Below are 8377 nucleotides of genomic sequence, written 5' to 3' on the forward strand. Positions count from 1 at the left end.
AAAGGAACGCAGGAGTCGCGGAGAGAGAGGCAGCAGGAGGAGACCGAACAGGGAAGGCTCCTGCAAAGGGTTGCTGCAGCATTAGAGCCCCGTCGGCTCCAGTGAATTTTGCTCGGTGCTCCGGGAGACTGAGGCTGTCCTACGTCCTGAGATGGCGAGGCTCCCTGCGGTAGGCTAGGGAGGGTCGAAGGCAGCAGAAGAGGAGGAAGACCAGCCTGAGAGGTGGATTGAATCCATAAAGGAAGCCAGAAAGGAACTTAGAAGAGCTGAGTAGGACTCTTGTAAATAGGACAATTTGGAGGGCTTGCATTCATGGGACCGCTGTAAGGTGGGGGTGACTGCAACATGAAAAGGCAGTGCGCTCGCTGGGAGTTCGAGGAAGCCTACCCGAGGGGTCAGCCTTTGGTTTCTGGAATGGAATTTACTACAAGCCACGGTGGAGTGGTAAAATGTTCACATGCAGGCAGGCACACCTGACCCAGCCTCTTTCTTTGGGGCTTGACTTTGCATGGCAGTACATAGGAGAATGGTCCACGGAGCCTTTGTAAAGCCAGCGAGCCTTAACTGCAAAATCAGGCACCTCCAAATGCTTGGCACTGCAGCGGGGGATGCCCTACAAGGAAATATGGTGGCTGGGGAAATCTATTTTCCTACCAACCAGCTGTAGTGGGGATTGCAAGTAAGCTCAGAGAGACCAGGAATAACAAAATCTAACCTCTTTAGTGCTGCAAGCCTTGGTGACACTACAACTGGAAATTGGCAGGTCCTGGGTGTAAGATCCTCGATTCTAAGGCTTTTTAGATTGCAATCCTATGCACATTTAGATGAGAGGAAAGCCAGCAAAAGGTGACTTTAGGTCACAAACTCCCTAAAGTGCATGCTGGGAATTGTAGGTTTTCTGCCTAAATGTCCACAGGATTGGGCCTGTAAGCTTTTTCTGAGGCTGCCCAAGCAAAGGAATACATTCTGAAGACTGAGCATAGATTGGGTACTTAATGGGGATTTGCATGCAAACCTATGTGACTGTAGGGGTGGGTGACATGTAGCCTTCCAAATGCTCTTGAAGTGCTACCCTTGCGGGCTCTGTTCAGCATAGCCAGTGCTGAGGGAATTTGCAGTTTAACTGGGAAGGGCCCAAGATGCCCATCCCTGCAGTATGATGAAGTCCTGTGTGTGCCTTCAAAATTTGAGCTAAGAGCAGGTCTCTTCCCTAGCAGCTATCTAGGTCAGCAATCCAGAACAGGTGGTTGGTTCCTATGTTGTCATACTGTGTGGCTGTCTATGACAGGTGTCCCCCACAGCTTTGGAAAGGATTCCCTTGTCCCTGTGCCAGAAGCAGTAGGGCCTGACCTTTAGTCCCATCCTCCTCCCATGTGCTGAGTTGCATTGGCTACTTAGTGCTGATGACCTTTAAGATGCTCCATAGCCCCTAGAAGAGATACCCTAAAGAAAGCAGAAAACATATCCATCCAGGGCCAGCTTGGATGGCATGGAAGAGTTCTTCTTGGGGGAGCAGCAATTGCTTGGATTGTGTTTCTTGCCCAGCTGTAACGAGACCAAGCCACACAAACCATTTGACTAAATTTTTCAAAACACACAAGTGTAAAGACACCATGTTTCCCAAGGATGTTTCCCATTGTATACCTGCCTCCAACAATACCTCCCAAAATGTATTTTATGCATCTAATTGCTGTTGTGGATTGAAGGCCCCCTCAAGGCAGTTTAGAAAATTACAAATGCAAGTGATTACCAAGTAATGTAAAAAGCAAAGCATTCACTACACAGTAAAATCATTGTGTAGTCACAAAATCTTGCATTGTGACCTTGTCCCCTCCTGCAAAAGAAGAAAACGGAAAAGCACCAGTTACACGGTGGGAAGTGGGGAGAAGCCAGCAGGATGCACAGAAACACATTTCTTTCGCCTGGTATGTTTGAAATACCTTTCTAAGTGATACTCACCAACTTGAATCTTTTGCTTCTAGTTCCATTGCAAAACCCCTGATGAAGATTTTTGAAACATACTGGGCTTCATAAAAGTATTTCTGGCACCTAACAGCATCCTACCCTTCTTTGATTTCTTTTACTTCTTATATTTATACCTCACCTTTTACCTGCATGGAACCCAGGACAGCTTATCTGAGACTCCTCATTTTATTTTATTTTATTTTATTTTATTTATTTATTTAAGGTATTTGTATGCTGTCCTTTGCAAGAGCCTCAGGACAGCTTACACAAATAAAATTCCAAAGTACATAATATAATACAAATAAATTGACAGCCCACTCTGGCTGCAAATTAAAATGCAGTAATAAGAATTCAATATTAACACTTATTAAGATATTGATTAAATAAAAAGGTCTTAACCTGGCACCGAAAAAACATATAATGACGGCGCCAGGTGGACCTCTCTGGGGAACACATTCCATAGATGGGGTGCCACCGCAGAGAAGGCCCTCCTCCGGGTACTCTGTCTCCTAATGTCTTTCACAGAGGGTTCCCGGAGGAGGGCTTCTGCTGCCGATCTCGGGGGGCGGGAGGGCAAATAGGGAAGAAGGCGTTCCTTTAGGTATCCTGGTCCCAAGCCGTTTAGGGCTTTATAGGTAATAACCTCTTCACAGTGTCCTCACAACAGCTCTGTGAGATAGGTTAGGCTGGGAGTTTGTGACTGACCTAAAGTCACCTAGTAAGCTTCATGCAAAGTGGAGACTAGAACCCGGGTCTCACAAATCCCAGTTTAAACACTGCTGCTTTGGCTCTTAATGCTTGGAAAATCCTTCACCACAACCTGTGTTCAAGTGTCTCCCCCCACCCCCTTTAAAACCCATTTGAAACCTACTCTTAAGTTTGCAATCCTTTACACCAGGGTTGGACTTATGTATCCTTCCAGATGTTTTGGTCTGCAGCTGTCTTCAACGCAAGTCAACATAAGCAGGGCAGAAAACTTCTGGAGTGCCTAACTCTGCTATACAACACATCAGGGAGTAAATCCTATTGAACTGAATGTTACTTCCAAACAGTTGTAACTGTATACAGTTGCACTTCATATATCATTTCATTCACTTACTCGTCCTTTGATACCCATTTCTTTATCTTTCATTCTTTTCCTTCCTTTTTCTCAGCATGTAGATTGTAAACTCCTTGGGGCAGAAGCCCATCTTTCTTACTCTGTAAGAAACTCTGCAAAACTGTACAGCAACAATATAACAGCAGTCTGTCTTAAAATTGCTCACGTATCCTACCCTTGAAAAACCCCTTGAAGTAATGAGTCTTGGTTCACAGAAGCCTTTGTGAACTGTAACCTTAAAGCATTGCAGATTCAATGAAATAGAAAATACGATTTACAATGAGGCACCATGCCCCTCTTCTGTTGAGCAGCAAAATAATATATTTTCTTCCTTCCATTTCATGGCAGCTTTATCACACCCATTTATTTTCCTGCCAGGTTCTGCAGAGGAGTGGTTGCAAAAGCAGATTCTTAGCATGATTTGGGTTTCTTTGTGTTATGTGATAAGCAATTGCTAGTGTGGTTAATTACAGTGTCCAAACATTTCCTCTAATAGCCAACTCAGGAGCACCTATCAGCTTGGAAGCAAAACAGGGTCACTAAAAGGAACAAGGTAGTCCTAAGGGACTGCCTAGGTTTTCAAAAGTGTGTTTATTTATTTATTTATTTAAATACATAGTTGAGGCGCTCTGGGCTAACAAAAGTTAAAATTAAAAGTTTTTAAAAAAACACAATTCTATTCAGTATAGAAGCCTAGCAGCAATATGGAATAAAATGGAATGTATAAAAGCAAAGTTAAACTATTACATACAGGGAAAATAAAAAGTTCTTCACAAGGCATCAAAGGGAATACAGAGCAGATGCCAGGTGCAGTTCTGCAGAGGTCATTCCAAAACCAGGGTGCCACAATTGAAAAGGCCCTTCTGGTAGCCACCTGCCTCACTTCCTTTGGAAGGGGCTCCCAGAGAAGGACCTCTGGAGATGACCTCAGAGTTCAGGTAGCTACATACAGGAGGAGGCAATCCTTCAGCTAAGCTGGCCCCAAGCCATTTACAGATTTGAATGTTAGTATTAGCACTTTGAATTGGGCCCGGACTTCACCTGGCAACCAGTTAGCTGGAACAGGACTGGCATGTAATGTGTTCTTGTGAGCCAGCCCCTAATCTTGCTGCCCTGTTTTGGATCAGTTGAAATTTGCAAATTGTTTTCAAAGGCAGCCCCACATACAGTGCATTGCTGTATGTACATTTGGAAACAAAAAGACAAGGGCATTAAAAACTGTCTCAGAAGAGCCTTCCAGGAACCTGTGATCTCTGAGACACAGCACACCTTTATGTGGCATCCCAACAGTTTTGAGGGGCATGGGGGTCTTTGGATCACAGAGCTGGGCCTTGAAGGCTGAGCCCCCACCCCACTGCAGCCAGTATGGAAAGAGGCAAGCTGGCTCCACTCCCCTGAGGTTGTGACTGGACTTCAGAGGGGGGAAAGGGATACAGACAGAAAGGAATCTGCAACTGCAAAGCGGGTGTCGTGAGCTAGGTTTCTTCCCTTTGCACATGTAAAGCCACAGACCTTTCTCTGCAAAAATGTCTTTATTCACCAAAGCATTTTTGGGAAGCACTTTCACCTAGAATGAAGCTCTGAGCATGCACAGAGCAGTTTGTTGAACCTCTAGTATTTACTTCGAGGTATTCTCCTTATGAGTATGTTTGGACCCCATCGTTTCAGGAGGGAGGGGCCTTTTGGAAATGAGCACATCTCTCTGCATGCTGATCCTATAATTGGGTAGCCCTCTTCTGCTGATGGTGCATCATGGGGTCAAGAGCTGTACCCACTTCATCTGTCTTTGAGAAACTCCCCAGTTGTGAGGCCCCTCCTGATGCCTCTTGGTTATTCTCAGAAGCTGCCTGAGCCCCTGAGGAATCTTGTCTTGAGAGAAGCACCTCTGCTTCTCTCATCTGCAGGTCAGAAATTGGCCCACATTCCAAGCCCCCACCCTGCTCCTCCTCCTCCGAGTCCCAAGCAGCATGCCCTGGGAACGCACACCAAGAGCAACTGCCCCTCTCAATCCCACCAGCAGCACCAGTTTGCAGCTCCCATCATCCTCACGCTACTGGATTGGGGTGATGGGAATTGTAATGCAATGGCTTCTGCTATGCAAGGTTAGGAAAGGCTGGAGCTAGACATCTGTGTGAGTCTGTTGGTTTAGTCTATGATGAGAACAGTTGAGACATGGATTGACCTGGTGATGTGGGTAGTCCCCAGCTTATGGACGAGTTCCATTCTTGAGAACATCCTTAAGTCAAATTTGTATGTAAGACAGATCGCATGAGTAAGCCAGATATTTGTCTTAGTATATGTATATATTTTCTATGCATATAAAACACTTAATAAACACTTCCATAGTCACTGAAACATCTTAAAACACAATACAGCATAGTAATAATGATGATAATACAGTAATAATAAAGTAACTACTGAAGAGAGAATTTGAATGTATGTGTGTATTTGTACAGGTATACAGCAGTGCAAAAACAAATAAAAGAAATAGTTCTTAAAACAGTTTAGAACATTCTTGAGCTAACTTTGAGCCTAATATTAACTCAGGATGATGGAGATGGCCCTGGTACTGAAAAGTCGGGGTTTGATTGTGCTGCTGTAGAGGGGCAGGGGTTACCACTGGAATCACTTTTTTGAGGTAGGCCTCCAGGGTTGTTTGTACAGCCACCTTCTCACCATAAATGGCCTTGTAGCAGCTGTGGACCTGGTCGCAAGGGCAAATGCTACAGAAAAAACAGGAGAACTATGTGCCCTACAAGCGTCCTGAAACACATTGGCTTGGGTACGTTCAAGCCGATGCTGCAAAATGAAAAGCCATGAATACTGTATCTCTAGGGAACTATGTGGCCACTGACAGATGTGTTACCAAATACGTTGTGTAATTCCCTAGTTCACAAGTGTTAGCTGTGACTATCTCTAATGAATCTCTAGCTCTACCGAAAAAGCTGTGAATATCTCCAGGGAACTACATGGCCACTGAAGATGTGTCACCAAATGTGTCAGGTAGTTCCCTGGAGATATTAATAGCTTTTTCTAGAAATCTTCTTTTCTCTAGAGATATTTGTGGCAGTCACTCGTGCTTTATGGCAGTCTGCATGTGGGTTGTTCATAACCCAGATGTTTGTAACCCAGAGGCTACCTGTAGTTGACAAGGAAAGGAGAGTGCAGAATAAGGGGGATTTTGGAAAATGGCCAGCTCACATTCCTGATAACTCACCATAACTGGGAAGGTTTGCATGACATCTTACCCCCAGCATGCCCAAAAGATGATTGGGCACATTGTTGATAGCCAGTACCTTTCCTCCTGCCTCTCGGTCCTCTTGCAGGTATCCCCAAGGACCACCAGTGGTGGAAAGAGACATTCCCTGGCTCCCAGCTGTCCCTACAAGCTCTTTTCAGCTTGCCACAGCCTTTGTCCCTTTTGTTTTTTGGAGACCACAAAAGCTTCTAAGCCAACTAATGTGATCCCCTGTGGGAACAGCCACAGACAGTCTCTTCCAAGTGCTCTGGAGGCACCTTGCAGGGCTGCTCATGACAGCTCAGCACTTTTTTATTGCTCACCTGAAATACGTACATTTTTACATTTTCATCACAGCTGTGCAGATGTGCATGTTTGCTTAAGCACATTGTGCAGTATCCAGGGAGATAGGAGGGCCTGCTTTGGGCATTGTCCAGAGGAGCCTCAAAATCCATTCCTCCTCCCACTGCTTGGTTGCTCCTGATAGTTCAAAAAACACAAGCCACAAGGAATCATTATCTGAGAAAGGGATTTACACCCCAAATTGGATGCTGTTTGACTGGGACATGCCTCTGAGCCTTACAGAAGCCTGTGGAGGCTTTCCACAAAGTCTAACCTGTGCTCCTCAGCGTTTCAAAGGGGACAACCAAGACCAAGAAGCATCTTGCTGAGAACAGGGTGTATATCCAACCCTATTTTTGTGCCAAAAGATCACTTTTGGTATAAAACTGGGGCTTGGGGAGATTTCGGTCCCTGCTCAGATAAAGACAGCTCACCTTCTGCTCCTTGCCCCAGTGGAACCCTGAAATCCACTCACTTAAGTAGAAAAGCATATTTGCACAGCTTTGATTAACATCTTTTAAAAAGCTGGATAGGCAGCCTCTCCAGTTTTCTGCTGGGACACTTTGGGTGGGGGGGTGCTTAGGACCGTTTTCATGGGGGATTTTGCTTTGGAAAAAATTGGGGGGAAACCCTGGTGGGCCCAGTGGGGCTTCTGGCAAGGAACTGGGGAAGCCCACGTTCTCTGCCTGCAGTTACACTGGTGCTTGCCGGGGAGCTGCTTAGCATGATCAGCAAGGGGTTTTGGCCACCTTTGCCCACTGCTTTGCCTCTTGATCCATAAAGGGCTGTGTCATCCAGATTTAGATCTGTGGCTTGTTAGGTGGCTACAGCCCAAACTATGGTTTATAAGCCACAGTGAGTTCTTATGCCATATGTACCCAGTCAGTATGGTAAGCATGTCATGTGTGGAGCTGGCTGTAGCTGGGGATCAGACTAGACGGCCCAGAAGGCCCCTTCGGATTCGCTCTTTTTCTATGTTCCTAGTATCTCGGATGGGTTAAGGTTGGAGCATGGAAATGAGATTAGGAAAATCCGCACAGGAATATCTTACACATCTTAATATGCTGAAAAACTGGCAGCACTGTGAAGGCTTCCCACACGAGTGCTATAATTTAAAAGATAATCCCTTCCTTTCCTCTGATCTCATGAGAGACCAGATGTAAAGGTCAGGATTCCTTTGCTAGTGCCAGCAAGGAAACCCCAAGCTTTGCACAGCAAACACTAGTATGCAAATTACTTTCCTTATCTCTGGTTACAGATAACAGAGATAAGGGAAGGAATTTACTTGCTAGTGTTAGTAGGAGAAGCCCCAGGCTTTTTATAGATAAGGAAAGGAGTCCCCTGCTAATGGAATTGGTATTTTTATTATATTACACAGATATGCTTCTTTCTTCCTCTAGCAAGGGAACCAAGGCAGCTTCCAAGGTCCTCATCTCCATTCTGTCCTCACAACAACAACCTTGTGGGGTAGGTTAGACTGAGAACGAGTGACTGGACCAAAGAGAACCCAGATCTTCTGAGTCCCAATCCAGCACTCTTAACCACTGTACCACATTGGCTAGCGGTAGGAAACCCTTCTGTATTTGTGGGTGATAGCAGATGTAGAGGGACCTAACCAAAACCAGCCTAATAGGCTGCCTGTCACAAACAGGGTACACATTTTGCACCATTTCAATAGGAGAAGAAAGTGAAATGCATCATAGAATCATAGAATGGGAGAGTTGGAAGGGACC

The sequence above is a fragment of the Varanus komodoensis genome, unplaced genomic scaffold (assembly GCF_004798865.1).
Source record: "Varanus komodoensis strain SLA01 unplaced genomic scaffold, ASM479886v1 scaffold8, whole genome shotgun sequence".
NCBI lineage: Eukaryota > Metazoa > Chordata > Lepidosauria > Squamata > Varanidae > Varanus > Varanus komodoensis.